The sequence below is a fragment of the Gossypium raimondii genome, chromosome 8 (genome assembly GCF_025698545.1).
Source record: "Gossypium raimondii isolate GPD5lz chromosome 8, ASM2569854v1, whole genome shotgun sequence".
NCBI lineage: Eukaryota > Viridiplantae > Streptophyta > Magnoliopsida > Malvales > Malvaceae > Gossypium > Gossypium raimondii.
The window spans coordinates 19,573,141-19,588,814 of NC_068572.1; positions in this window are offsets into that span (position 1 = coordinate 19,573,141).

The following is a 15,674-nucleotide window of genomic DNA, read 5'->3' on the forward strand; positions in this document are numbered from 1 at the left end:
TAAACTATTCAACAATGGAAACATTTAAAATCTTGAGCAATATTAAAAATTACGACATGGGTCGGGTAGTTCTAAGTACCGGGATTCCAAAAACGTAAAAGTTTCAAGAAAAGGGAACTAAATTGACTAACCAATTGAAATTTGAATATTTGAAGCCCTTAGTGTCGTCGGCTCCCTTCTATTCTTTGTTTCTTTCTTTTTCTAATTTGCATGCACTGTTTCATCTCACTTTCCACTTTCATTTATTATTGTTTCTTTTCATTTGTTTTCATTTCATTATTATTATGTAATATATATACATTTCATGTTATTTATTATAGCATATATATAATAACAAATATAAATATATATTCATCATTAATGCTATCCAATTTAACAAAAATAAATGGTTATTTACTATTTTAGTCCCTTTAATTTATTTCAATTTATAATTTAACTTTTAACTTTAACGTGATTTAGTCCTTATACCTTAATAACTCTCTATTCGAAAAAATTTACTTAACCAAAATCTAATTCACTACTAAACTAACCTCATAAATATTCAAATAAAATATTTACGGGTTCATTTTATGAAAATGGAATCCCGAGCTTTACTTTTTGAGACCCCTAATTATCGGATCGTTACATAGAATATCCTCGACATACAAAATGAGGAATACCATCTTTTTGTCCTTTATACACTTATAAACACAAGGTTCATCACTGTTTTGGTCAAATCCAAAAGTCTTGATCATTTCATCGAACCTTTTATTCCATGAGTGGGACGCCTACTAAGTCCATAAATGGAACTTAGCAGTTTGCAAACTTTTTACTCATTTCTTTTGACAACATAGTCAGTGGGTTGAGTCATGTAAATGGTGTCATCAAGATAGCCACTCAAGAATGTTGTCTTGATATCCATTTGCTAGATCTTGTAATTGAGAGCAGCGACAATGGATAAGAATATACGCATAGAGTTGAGCATGGCTACTGGAGAAAAGGTCTCATCATAATTGATGAATTCTTTTTGTGTGTAGCCTTTCCCTACAAGTCTAGCTTTGTGTGTTTCCACTTTCCCTTCTGCATTTCTATTCTTCTGGTAGATCCACTTACACGCTATGTATTTAATCCCAACCGGTAAGTCTACAAGTTCCCACACCATATTGGATTTCATAGAATCCATCTCGGCATCCATGGCATGTTTCTAGAGCTTTGAATTAACGTCCTGCATAACCTCTTTGTAAGTGAGTGAATCATCATCCTCATGATTTGCTTCCGTATTATAAATACTACCATCATAGATGAAGAAGTCTGGTTTTTTAGAAACTCTCCCACTACGATGGATTCCCTTATGCTGTTGATCGTTTGTAGGTCTTTCTATAACTCCCTCGAGAACTAAACTCGGTGATTATTCTACCACTCCTAAATGTTCCTCGAGTACCACTTTACTTTGAGGCTTAAAGTTATCCATGTAGCTTTCTTCAAAGAAAGTAGCATGAGTAGAAACTTTAATCGTATTATCTTTCAAATTGTAGAAGACAATGCTTAAATTTTTCACAAGTATATACTCACCCACTTTGGCACACGAAAGGCACTGATTAGTGATCAGGGTACACACTTTCAGTGCAACAAAATGCCAGCCACGCTGAAGAGATATGGAATTAATCATAGAATGGCTACTACTTATCATCCGCAAACTAATGGACAAGCCAAAGTATCGAATTGAAAATTAAAAACATTCTTGAGAAGGTTGTGAACCCTTCAAGGAAATATTGGTCTTCTAGACTGGATGGTGCTTTATGGGCACTGCGGACAATATACAAAACTCCATTAGGGATGTCACCATATCAATTGGTTTTTGGAAAAGCATGTCACTTGCCAGTTGAACTGGAGCACAAAGTAATGTGGGCAATTAAGCAAGTGAACATGGACTATGAAGCTGCTGGAGAGAAAAGGCTGTTGGATATCACTGAACTAGAGGAGATTAGACGAAATGCCTATGAAAATGCTACAATTTACAAGGAAAAGAACAAACGATGGCATGGAAAAATTATTTTGCAGCGACAATTTATCACTGGTCAATAAGTTTTATTATTCAATTGTAGACTGAAATTGTACCCATGTAAAATGCCCTCTCGTTGGCCTGCACCTTTCGAAGTTGTCAAAGTATTTCCTCACGGTGCGGTCACATTCATACATTTACATGATGGACACTAGTTCAAAGTGAATGGCCAACGATTGAAACATTACCTTGGGAATATTGATCAAAAGCAGGTAGAGACCATTAAATTGGTCAAAACATTTTAATTCTTATGAAATTTATTATTATGTAATTTTACTTTATTTTTTTTTGTTTTTGTTCAAGTTTGTTTTACTTTTTTTTTTTGCAAAATAATTAGGTACCATTGTTGACGCACTTGTGCTTTATTGTCAATGCAGCTTGTACTATTGTACCGTCACTTATGACTTAGCAAGAATAAGGGTAGATCAGAAATTTTAGAACCCATCGTTTGATCAAAAGTCACCCAGCCATCTGATATGTCTGAGCGGACGCAATTCTCATTAGACATAATTGTTCCTACCAGCTTTATATCCTTTCACAAAAGTCACGCCTTTCCATCTTCTTCTTTCACTCACTATAAACCCCCTTCACTGTGCCAACTGTGACACATACAAAGCAACCATTTTTATTCACTTCCTCATCCCCAAGCTCGTACCTTTAAAACTTTAAACCATCTTCACTCCACAAAACAAACAAAATATGGTAAGAACGAGAGGTTCAGTCAAGAAAGCCACCAAACCTGTTGAAGAACACTCATCGTTTGGAACTGCAATTCGTGAATCGAAATCCTCCATCCAATGGAGAAAAAGGAGATGGTGATCTTTTTAACGAAAGTGATCAAGGATTGATTTCACGACAACATTTTGAAGTAAAACTTTCACCTAGAACAGGGCATTCTCCTTTCACAATAGCAAGACTTGAGCAAGCAAGTCTACAAAACCATCTTTATGCTGAAGTGGGAGACTTTCTGCACGCATCTTGAAAGCTATTCTCCTTCATTGGCATGTGAGTTTTACATTAACCTTTATGACCATGAGTTAGAGTTTATCTTTGTTCGAGAAGACTTAATCATATGGGATGCTAAAAAAATTAATGAGTTGTACAGCACTAAAGTGGATATAGATGAACACTCTGAGTTTATTGAGGATATCATAGACGACAAAAGGGACATGTTGGTGAAGGATTTATCTGTCAAAGGAGCATTGTGGATGGGTTCACATCAAAAGAATTATACAATGCACCACTGCCTCTTGATTTTACCAACTACAAGCTATTGCCATCTACTCATTGCACCATAGTCAACCTCGATAGAATGTGCCTGATACATTCAATTGTCAAGGGCAAAAGATTGATGTCAGCACAATACTCCACCAGGAAATTGCTGATTGTGCCATACAATAAACTGGAATTTTGGTTTTCCCATCATTGGTAATGCGATTGTGCGAGCAGAAAGGGATCGTACCCCGTGATGATGAAGAGGTCCTGGAGAATAAGGGCTCGATAAATGAAGCCTCTATTGAAAGAATGACTCGTGGCAAAGATACACTAGCAATGAAGGCGACAAAGACCAACAAGATAAGGAAGGGCAAAACGAAGGTAGAAACCATGGGAACAAACTTGACTGAAGAGACATCGTTGTTGTGTAAAATGAAGGATATCGAGAAGTTGGCCACTTCCATTAACAATAAGCAGATTAGGCTTGTCGCTACAATAGAGGATATGGACAGATCATGAAATTTGTTTTACGCTTATACCAGGGCTTATAACAACTCTATTGTAGCCGCATTAAGTCAATTAAGCTCAACCCCACTCCCAGAATTTCCAGTATTCCCACCAATCATCAGAGATTATGAACCCTCTTTCGAGGAAGATGACTTAGTGGACCGAGACAGATTAGTGGAATCCCCTCCCATTGTCCACGTCTCTAAAGATGAGAAAGAAGAGGACTCAAAGGACATTGAGGAGTGCATACGAAGGATTGATAGTCTGGTCGAGGGTGACATCATTGCTGGTTAAGAGGCATCTGCTATTGAGAAGGAAGTCCATGTTGAAGGTGTGAACAATAAGGCCGAGGAAGGAAATACTAAGACAAAAGTTGTTGAGAAAGAATCTGTTGAGAACATTATTAATGCATCTGAGTTTATCGATGCAACCATTGATAATCTAGAGTGAGATAGAGCTAGACTGGTGAAAACTATGAAGGTAACAAGTGACAAGCACCACAACTCATTGGTGATAGTGGTTTATACCGGACCACTCAAGGTGACCCCTCCTACACAGGAAGTAGCCAATGATGTTGAGGTAGTGTCGAAAACTAAAGAGCGATCCGAAGACCATACGAAGCCCAAAGAAAAGAAGAGAAAGGGCTCTAAAGACAAAAAAGCGTAAGAAAGAGGAGAAAAAGAGGAGGAAGAAGAAACATCATGCAGCCACATTGATGGCTGAGGAAATCTGAGTTTGTTTATTTTAAGTTTTAGTTGTAGTATTCATGCATTACATGTAGCTGCAATTTTCATTTTGTTAGTGCACATTGTCGTTGCATTTTTATTGTCATCGCATTTTAACGTTAGTGCATTGGGGACAATGCAAACTTTAAGTTTGGGGGAATGCATATGGGGTTTGGAAATACACCCACATTTCAAAAAAAAAAAATTTGAGTTTAATGAAGCATGCAAGGTTTATTTATGGTTAATGCAAATGTGTTTGAAAATTTTTGTTTCATTCATTGCTTAATTCTTGAATCATGTGAATTATGAATGAATGATTTGGATAAATTTTACTAAATGTTGTATCTTCAATTCTTTGATGAATGATTTAGGTTGTATTAGTAATGAATGAAAAGTAGCATTCCTTGAATCTTGAATGAATCTGCCTTTTATAGCTGCTTATATATATATGTATATATAGTTATGAATAAGAGATACTCCAAAGTAGTGTATTTTGAAATGTTAAAAAGGGAACACTCCAATATAAGAGTTAAAAAAATGAATCTGGCCAAAGACTGTCGCTGTATGAGTGTGTGTCGGGACAATTATGTACTCTCTGGGGGTTTGTTGCACTCCATCGTTACTTCTTAGGAACAAGGGTGCAGTAATGCAATGGTATCCCTTATTCACAAAAAAAGGGGGGGGGAGACATATTGTACAATAAATGACGTATTGGTAGATAAAATTTAGGATTTAAAGCATGATGTTGGTTTTGATGAAGTTGCAATCTTATTCATTCAAACTTATGTATTGTCGCTGCAATATTTTGTCAATTGAATATGACTAATTCATTGGGATTTTAGGTGATTCAAGTTGCTAGAATGATCATTTGCCTTAGTGAATTCTTGTGTAGCCTTGCTAGTTTCTGTTTTACTTGAAGACAAGGAAAAACTCAAGTTTCGGGGGTGTGATAATACTAGAAAGAACATATGTTTTCTCCCTACTTATTGGTTAATTTGTTCCCATTTAGTTATCTTTAGCACACATTTTAGCATTTTCAGTTCAATAAATTGCATTTTATAACTCAGTGGATCTTAGGCTATTTATATTTAATTTTTTCATATTTTGGTACCAATGTCACTGCATGAGTATTTTTAGATTGCGCCTAGAATTGTCCGTTGTCCAGTCTAGTATAACCAACTTGTACGTACAGAGGCATCATGATTTTGATGAAAGGACACCTGGGCTATTTGGGAAAAATATAAATATTCACGTAAGAAAAAAAGGGGGAGGAGGCTTTTTGGATTATCATCTTTTTCAACCTATCCTTTGAAGCTTTCGGCTATGGCAGCTTAAGTCTTCTACAGGTGAACCGACGTGAAAGGGATGTAGACCAGTTTTTGACGAGGCGAATGGAGAGATTCAAGTTGAGTTGTCTAGGAATAGTATTCTCGACTTGTTTCTTTTATATTTATTTTCTAAACAATGGTGATTACTTTCTATTTCATGTCTGTACAGAAGTATACATGATTTCTGGTTTAAATGTTATTTTATTCAATATTGCTTCTACTATTTAATCTTTGGGTTTGAATTTTTTAGCATGGAAGTGTTATTACGGTCACTGACACTGGAAAATGCAGCGACAGTTCAAGCTAACAAGCATGACAACAGAAGTTGCTTGAGTATTAGAGGAATTTAATCCACTTGTTCTTAATAGTGTTCTATTGCCATCATCAAAAGGTATGGTTAATGTGCATGCTTAAGTATTAGATTAAATATAGAAGTTAAGCTTGGTAAGATATTCATTGCAATTTAATGCATCGACAATCACCTATCTTTTTTTACCTTGTGAGCACTTAGCATTCTGTTGAATATTCATGTTAAGGATCCCAGTTTATCAGTATCATATTTTATCTTATTGTTTTCAAGTTATTGCTTCGACAACTACACTCCCAATTTATCTCATTCCTATTTATTTATTGCACTGACATTGATACACATAAGACAACCATCCTCGTAGGATCGATATCTGACAGACTCATATCTGTCTACTATACTTGCATCGACAGTGTATGCTTGCACATTATGGTTGTGACGTTAATCAATCGATCACTGTTCGCTACCCCTGATACTTCTGCCTAACAGTAAAACAAACCATCGTCTATCAAAAATTCTCATAATACATTCAAACACCATATTAAGAGCAAGTTACGAAGAACAAATGTGAAAACTGTGAAAACAAATGAATTGACAGCGACTTACTCATAGCCTTTTAATAGATGCGATTTACAGTGTATGACTTTGACTATACAGTATTTACCTACGACCACAATCAAAATGAAGCAAAAATAAAAGAATTGAAAAGAAAAAGAAAAAAGAAAGGAAGAATGATAAAAATAAAAAAGAAGAAGAAGAAGAAGGAGATGGTAAATTAAAATTCTAATAACTTTCCATCAGAGTTTTGACACTTAGCAAAAATGTTCCTTATCACATACTCCGGGATACGAACACGAGACCTAACAGAATATAGATGCTTAACCAGTGAACCAACTACTCATTCTTGACGTAAGTTTACACTGAATTGAACTTAACTATATAATGCATGATTAAGGGCTACTTTTACAATAATAAAACCTTTAAAGATGTGACTCGAACTCCAGACCCTAAACAGGATAGCAGAACATAAAGCCATAGATACAGAAATTAATTATTGCAGAATCTCACAATTAAGTTCTCAAATTTTGGGGCGTTACAGAGTAGTCTTCTCCGTTATCCTCAAGCTCACGTCTGCCGAGTGTGGGCTTGCTTCGAATCAGAAATTTTTTCACAAAAAATGACTAGTGGGGTAATTTTGCAATTTCTCTAAACTTTTACGTCAACTTGTAAATCAGAAAAATATCTCTAGAAATTTTCTGGAATAATCTTTTCAGAGAATTTTCTCTCTATAACTTTCTCTTGAATTCAAGTGTATGTAAATAATGACCCTCTTTATATAGGGACAGTTTAGAGAGTTCAACTATGATTAAATTTAATCATTTTAATATTAAATTAATATAAGATTTATTAAGATAAATATTAGATTAAATTTAATATTAAATCTTATTAAAATAATAGAATGCTTATCTACAAGATAAACATTAAATTAAAATTATTATTAAGATAATAATTTTAATATTAAATTAATAAAATACTATTAAGATAAGTATTAAATTAAATTTAATATTAAACTATTAAATAATATTATTTTCGAAATAATTAATCTGAAATAAAATTCTCTAATAAAGTCCCAGTAGGAGTTTAACTCTTCCACTGCTCAACCATCGACAACCAATTACCGCCGGCCACCAAGATGTCGCCCTCGCAGCCATCGACACCGCCATGTCTAGCAATTCAACCAAATTAATTTTTCCTAAAATCACTTCGATTTTCCGAATTAATTTTTCAAGAAAATTCTTTAATCACATTCACTAGTTGAACAATTCCCACGACCACCTAATTTAATTCCAAGTTGAACAAATCGACTCAATTAAATTATTCCCAAAGTAGTAGATTTTTTTTATTCAAATGTAGTTCGATCGAGCTTTTGCTGAGCTAGCGGAGGGACCAATCAGACATATACAATTAGGCTCTAGTGATTGCAATTATGTCCAGAGGCATCGTTCTGATAATACGCAATTACTTAATCATGGAGTCAGTCCACAAGAAGTACCATGATTGAAAACTCCTTATAGTATACCTTTTACGAAACCGATTCATTCAATTGCTTTGTCCAATAACCTCATCATGTGTGTGTTACCAATATGTATATCCTTGATTCCTTTGAGTTAAATCTATTCACTCGATACAATCCTATTTTATCTCATTGTCATTATTGTGTATTCTTAATGATTAATATGATCACTGTCAATAAATGACTATGATAAATTGCTCTTTCGAGAACAAGCAACCTGTGGTAACGTTCCATATTTATAAATCCATATTATGCCAATGAGAGGATATCATTAACTCTTTAATTGAGTTATGAATTCCACTGTTGCTGGTAAAGCAATGCCATACACAAGTCATGTACCCAACTTACCGACTATGAGCTCGATTATCTTTAAAGTATAAGCCTCTACTTATATCAAAACACATGAGTTGCATGAGCATGGTTAATGACCAACTCAGGATTTAGGTAAATAACACCATAAACGTCTCAAGTGAATTAATTCATAAAAGGATTCAGAATTAATTCATCTTGTGTCCAGTTCAATGTATTATTCTACCAATGAATACATCTATGTCTCTACTCATGGAGTCAATTGCTCTGATAGGCAAGACTAGTCATCTCCCTAATTTGATTTGTAGGTGACATAATAATTCTTCTCAGTATTTGAATCAAATGCTCACTTTGATTCTTTCATAGGATTATAGACTCATGTAGTTTATCTACTGATGTAAGTTGTTTTTCTCGCAGTAACACCTTGATAGCACTAGAAAGAACATAGGTTTCCCCCTTACTTATTGGTTAAATTGCTACCATTTAGTTATCCTTAGCATACATTTTAGCATTTTCAGTTTAGTAAATTGCATTTTATAACTCTATGAATCCTAGCCTATTTTATCCTTAATTTTTCTATCTTTTTGCATTAATGTCGCTCCATAAGTGAATTCTAGATTGCATCCAGAATTGTCGCCGCACCTGACAGCTATCCGGATAAGAGTTAAAATTGCGTGAGCTATCTAGTCTAGTATAACCAACTTGTACGTACAAGAACAAAATGATTTTAAGGAAAGGACACCTGTACTATTGGAGGAGGACATAAAAGGTGGATGTGAGAAGAAAAAGAGGGCTTTTCTTTTTTTCGAATCATCATCTTCATCATTCGACCTTGAAGCTTGCGGCCATGCCAGCTTAAGCCTCTCACGGGTGAGCCAACGTGAAAACCAAATGCAGACTAGCTTCTGACAAGAAGACCTAAGTGTAAGACAAGAGGGAATAGAGCAATTCAATAGAGTTGTCTAGGAATAGTATTCTCCACTCGATTCTTTCTTATTTCTTTATGAATGCTGGTGATTATTCTTTGTTTTCTGTTTGTATGGAAGTACACATGAATTCTTGATTAAATGTTATCTTATTCAATCTTGCTTTTATTGTTTAATCTTGGGTTTGAATGTTTTTTAACATGGAGGTGCTATTGCAGTCACTGACTCTTGGAAGTGCAGTGACAGTTTGAACCAACAAGCATCAGAACGGAAGTTGAAGGAGGATTAGAGGAATTTAGTCCACTTGTTCTTAATAGTGCCGTATTGCCATCATTGGAAGGTGAGGTTAGTATGCATGTTTAAGTCTCAGATTAAATAGAGAAGTGACGCTAAGTAAGATATACATTGAACTTTATTGCTTTCACAATCACCTATCCTTTTATACCGTATGAGCTCTTAGTATCTGCTGAAGATTCATGTTGGGGATCTCAGTTTATCATTATCATATTTTATTTTATTGTTTTCAAGTTATTGCATTGACAAATATTCTCACAATTTATCTTGTTTCCGTCTAGTTGTTGCACCGACATTAATAGACAAAATACTACCAACCCTGTGGGATCGATATCCAACAGACTCACATCTGTCTACTATACTTGAATCGACAGTGTACGCTTGTACATTATTGCTGTGACGTTAAACAACCGGTGAAGTTTTTTGCGCCGTTACTGGGGATGACGTTTGTTTGATTTTTATTTTCTTAAGTGTTTTTGCACTTTATTTTCCTTATATAATATTTAGTATTCATTAACTAGTTTTCCTTTGTTGCTAATTCTTTAAGTTCAATTTAGGTGTTTTATGACCCGAAGCAAATCGAATTTTCTTGCCGATTTTGATCCTGAAGTTGAAAGAACTATTCGGAGTAGACTTCAAGAACGAAGAAATATGGCTCTACTAGGGAACAATGTAGCCATACCCCTGATGCAACAACAAAATTTTAATAACACATTATTTCTGCAAGATGCTCTCATACAAAATAGGGCTATACGAGATTTTATAGTACCTGTTTTAGACAATTTACAGCCAAGAGTTGTTGGGCTAGCAATCCAAGCTGGGAATTTTGAACTCAAGCTAGTAATGTTGTAAATGTTGAATTCTAATGGACAATATGTTGGACTACCACATGAAGATGCGAGAGAACATCTTAAATCCTTTTTATTGATCTGTGCTTCGTTTAGTCAACAAGGCATTTTTTATGATACCTTGAAATGCAATTATTTTCTTATTCCCTACAAGGAAGAGCACGTACTTGGTTTTTTGGGCTACCTGCCGGATCAATTACTTCTTGGGATGCACTAGCAACACATTTTATTTTGCGATTTAACCCACCGACAATGAATGCTCATCTTCGAAATGACATTACTACTTATCATCAGCTGGATGATGAAAATCTTTACACAACATGGGAATGTTATAAATCTTTACTTCGACATTGTCCCATGCACGACATTTAATCAGAAACACAAATTGAGATTTTTTATAATAGGCTAAATTCACATACAAGGAATCCTGTCGACGCATCAGCCAATGAGCCTCTGCTAGATTGTACTTATAATGATGCTATGAGAATTCTTGAGAGAATTGCTCAAAATGATTATCAATACCCTATCTCAGAGCTGCACAAGCAAAAACTACTCCAGGAGTTATCAAATTGGATACAATAACCGCACTAAGTGCTCAAGTTTCTTCTCTCACAAACATGATTGAAAATATGCAAGGGACTAGTGGAGTTGCACCTATACAAGTCACTCAGTAAGTTAACATTCCTACTTTTTGTTGTGAGATTTGTAGTGACAACCATAGCTATGAAGATTCCCCACAACATGTAGAGAATTCCTGTTATATTAGCAACATCCGCAACAATTATTATGGTAATTCTTACAACAACTCTGCACATAACCAACAGCTTTGGGGAACTCAGAATGGTGGAGAAAATGCTACGACATTCATCTATGGGAATACATCTACTCAGGGCAATTATAATCCCAAGCAAGGGAATTACAATCAACAATAGCAAAACTACAATTAGCACACTCAGATGCATCCACAACAAGGCTAGACACATCCACACCAAAATCTGATGCAACCACAACATATTCCAGTTTAGATCATTCATTGTGAGCAGTACTACTTTCGGTCAAGAACGAAAGAGAAGGGTCCAATCATCTCTACAGTGCTAGGAACTGCTCTGCTCCTCACGAATTCCTTAAACTCGAAAGAACACTATAACAAAGGGTAACAAAAAGAAGATAAGAATCGACATCTAAGGAAAATAGAACAGAAAAGCCGAAAGAGTGGAGATGTAGGGACCTATCAATCGATATTCTGCCTACAAAAACTATTTGAGTGACAGGGAAAAGAAGCTAGAATCGAGAGGTAGATGAGATGGTCATCCACCACGGCTTGAGAGAGAGGGAGAATAAAAGAGATTCGACAATCAATGACAAGGGAGAGGGTTGATTACACAAACAATATTCGGCTAATAAGGGAGGAAACGTTCGACCATCCAAAACCAAAAATAAGTAAAGGCAAAGTACCAATGAGGGAGAGAAAAGAAGTTCATCCAGGAAAGAACGATTTTGAAGAACAAAAACCCAATTACCCGAATGGACACTAATGGTACTCGGCTACCAAAACACACAATACACAAAATGGAGAAAAATAACATAACAAGGGGTAAACGTTTTTGTAATGGGGAGCAAAAATGCACAGCCTCTTTCGGCACAAGAATAAAAGTCATATGATCGAATTTGCACCATGGGAAACCCACTTTCAGCCAACTACTACTACACCCCTAATTTGACTCCCCAAATCTCTTAACACCCCTAATTTAAAACACTTTCAAACTCCTCCAAATCCTTATCCCATGAATCACTCCCCCAAGACCAATTCCACAACCACTTGAGTAGAATCCCACTACAACACAACCACTAGGCGTCATAACTGCAAAATAAAACATCCTTTGCTCATCCCAAGACTTGAACCTCAGACCTCTTGCCGGCTATAATGACACCTTGCCACTAGACTATCCACTCTCTTTGTGTCACCTTTTACCACATTTTATTCTTAAAGCCTACTTACTTACTCCCAGGGTTTTATTCACCTAAAACCAAAATTTTTTCTACAGCCCATGTTTGAACCCAGGACTTCTCCAATACTTCTTAGGACCCTTAACCACTAAAGCAGACATACTTTTGTGTTATTCACTTGCACAACTAAAATATCTAAGAGCAGTCTCCTATCTGTTTTCAAGCTCAAGGCCCAATACTTCTAGGCCTAAAATTTGAGGCGTTACAGAATTTATCTTTCATCCGAGATTTGGAGGCACAATTAGGACAACATGCTTCAAATCTGAATCCTCAACGACCAGGCTCATTACCTAGTGACACAGAAAATCCTAGTCCGAGGGGGAAAGAACATTGTAAGGCTATCACTTTTAGAAGTGGTAAACAAACTGGCGAATCATTTATCGACTCTACTATAGTACCTTAAGATACGAATGCATTGATCAGTGGTGAGAAGGTTGAATCTGATGAGTTTGCCAGTGCAACAGACAAAGAAGTTCCATGAATTGTCACTCATATGCCTAATGTCAGACCTTTGAAACTGTTGCCGCAATCAAAGATGTCGGCACAAGCAAATATATCTCTACCTTTACCCTTTCCACAAAGATTCAGGAAGAATGAGCATGACAAGCAATATCAGCAGTTCTTAGACACACTGAAGTAACTACAAATTAGCATTTGTTTAGTAGATGCTCTGGTACAAATTCTGAGTTACAGGAAATTTATGAAAGACCTCTTGTCTAAGAAGAAGAAGCTTACTGATATTGAAACTATTGCACTCACAGAAGGCTGTAGTGCTGTTTTGACAAACAAGTTTCCCCCTAAATTGAAAGATCCTAAGAGCTTTACCATCTCATGTTCAATTAGCAATCATTATTTGGGTAAGGCTTTATGCGATATGGGAGCTAGCATTAACCTAATGCCATTATCTACTTTCAGAAAGTTGGGAATTGGTCATATGAAATCTACTGTACTGACATTACAACTAGTCGATCAATCCTTGGCTCAACTTGAAGGGAAAATACAAGACATCTTAGTTCGTGTGGATAAATTCATTTTTCCCGCTGATTTTATCATACTTGACTGTGGGGCAGACAAAGAGGTTCCCATAATCTTGGGATGACCATTTTTAGCCATCGGTCAGACTCTTATTGATGTTTACAAATGTGAACTAACCATGCAACTTAATGATGAGGAAGTCACCTTCAGTGTTTTTGAATCTATTCAATGCAAGGACAAAGAAGAATGTCTTACTGTTGATGTGCTAGATGATCTAATTGAGGAAGAGTTCAATGAACAAAGTACAGTACTTTCTGAAGAGTTTGCAGTGACATCTAATGTCGAATCCTTTGATGATTGTGACAACATGGTTGAAGCTAATAATCTTGAGCTCAAGCATGGATGGCAGATTGAATCCTTAGACCTAGCCAAGAGAGCAACCCCAATTTTCAAACCATCTATTTAGGAAGCTTCTACTCTGGAATTGAAACCACTACCTCATCATCTTAAATATGTCTTTCTAGGTGACCACAATACTCTCTCAGTTATTATCTCCACAACACTGGATGTAACTCAAGAAGAGAAATTGGTCCATATTCTCAAGCAACATAAAAGAGCTATTGCTTGGAGTATTGTTGATATTCAAGATATTAGTCCTTCTTTTTGTATGCACAAGATCAAGTTGGGAGATGAAGGCAAGCAATCAATTAAACAACAAAGAAGATTTAATGAGAAAATGAAAGAAGTTGTCAAGAAGGAAATCATAAAATGGCTTGATGCTAGAATCATATACCCGATTTCTGATAGCAATTGGGTAAGTCCAGTGCAATACGTGCCTAAAAAGAGTGGCATCACTGTGGTTTGTAACGATAAGGATGAATTAATTCCTACACACATTTCCATGGGATGGCAAATTCTTTATGGATTTTCGCAAATTGAATGCAGCCACAAAGAAGGATCACTTCCCACTTCCTTTTATCAACCAAATGTTGGACTGGCTTGCTGGAAAGGCCTATTATTGCTTTTTAGACGACTATTCTGGGTACAATCAAATTGCTATTGCACTAGAGGATCAGGAGAAAGCAACTTTCACTTGTCCCTTTGGTACTTTTACCTTTCACCGTATGTCTTTCGGTCTTTACAACGCACTAGCCACATTTCAAAGGTGCATGGTGGCAATATTCCTAGATCCGATCGAAGACTCTTTAGAGGTGTTTATGGATGATTTCTTAGTCTATGAGAATTATTTTGATCATTACACTGACAATTTGGATAAAGTGATGAAGCGATGTGAGGGCACATATCTTATCCTGAATTGGGAAAAATTGTAACACACCTTACCCGAGACCGATGCCAGAGTTGAGCACGAGGCGTTATCTGACTTAACTTACTAGTTCGGGGTATAAAAATTTGCTTTTAAAATTAATTTGCTCACGTTCAATCAATATGTCCCTAAGAAGGACCCTCAAGACCCTAAAACATACAACAGAAATGGTTCGAGTCCAAACCGGGAACATTAAAAAATTTTCGAATACTTAAACAAATCAAAATAATTTATTTCACTACTCACAATAAAACTGTCCACTCGCATAATAGTCACTAATTTAATTATAACACGAGTTAAAAAACTCAAAATTTAGATCCATAAATTTTTCTTGAAACTAGAATCATATATCTTCTTACCATAAAATTTTCAGAATTTTTGGTTTAGCCAATTAATAGAGTTTATGCGTTAAATTCTCCCCTCTTACACTGCTCAACAGTTCTGACCCCTCTAAACTAAAAATCAATTATCTCATTGTTCAGAATTCAGATAATGTTCTTGTTTGTTTCTTTTGAAAATAGACTAACTAAGAAATCTAGAAATATAAATTATGACTCATAATTATTTCTGTAAAATTTTTAATGATTTTCTAAATTTAGAATAGAGGACTTCAAAAACCATTTTGACCCTATCTCACTAAAATTCAAATATCTCATAATATAAAATTCCTTTGCCTACACCGTTTATTTTATGTGGAAATAAACTTGATAAGATTTAATTATATATCTCATTCAAACTCTAATTATATTTCTATTAGTTTTGGTGATTTTTCAAAATCATATCAATGTTGCTGT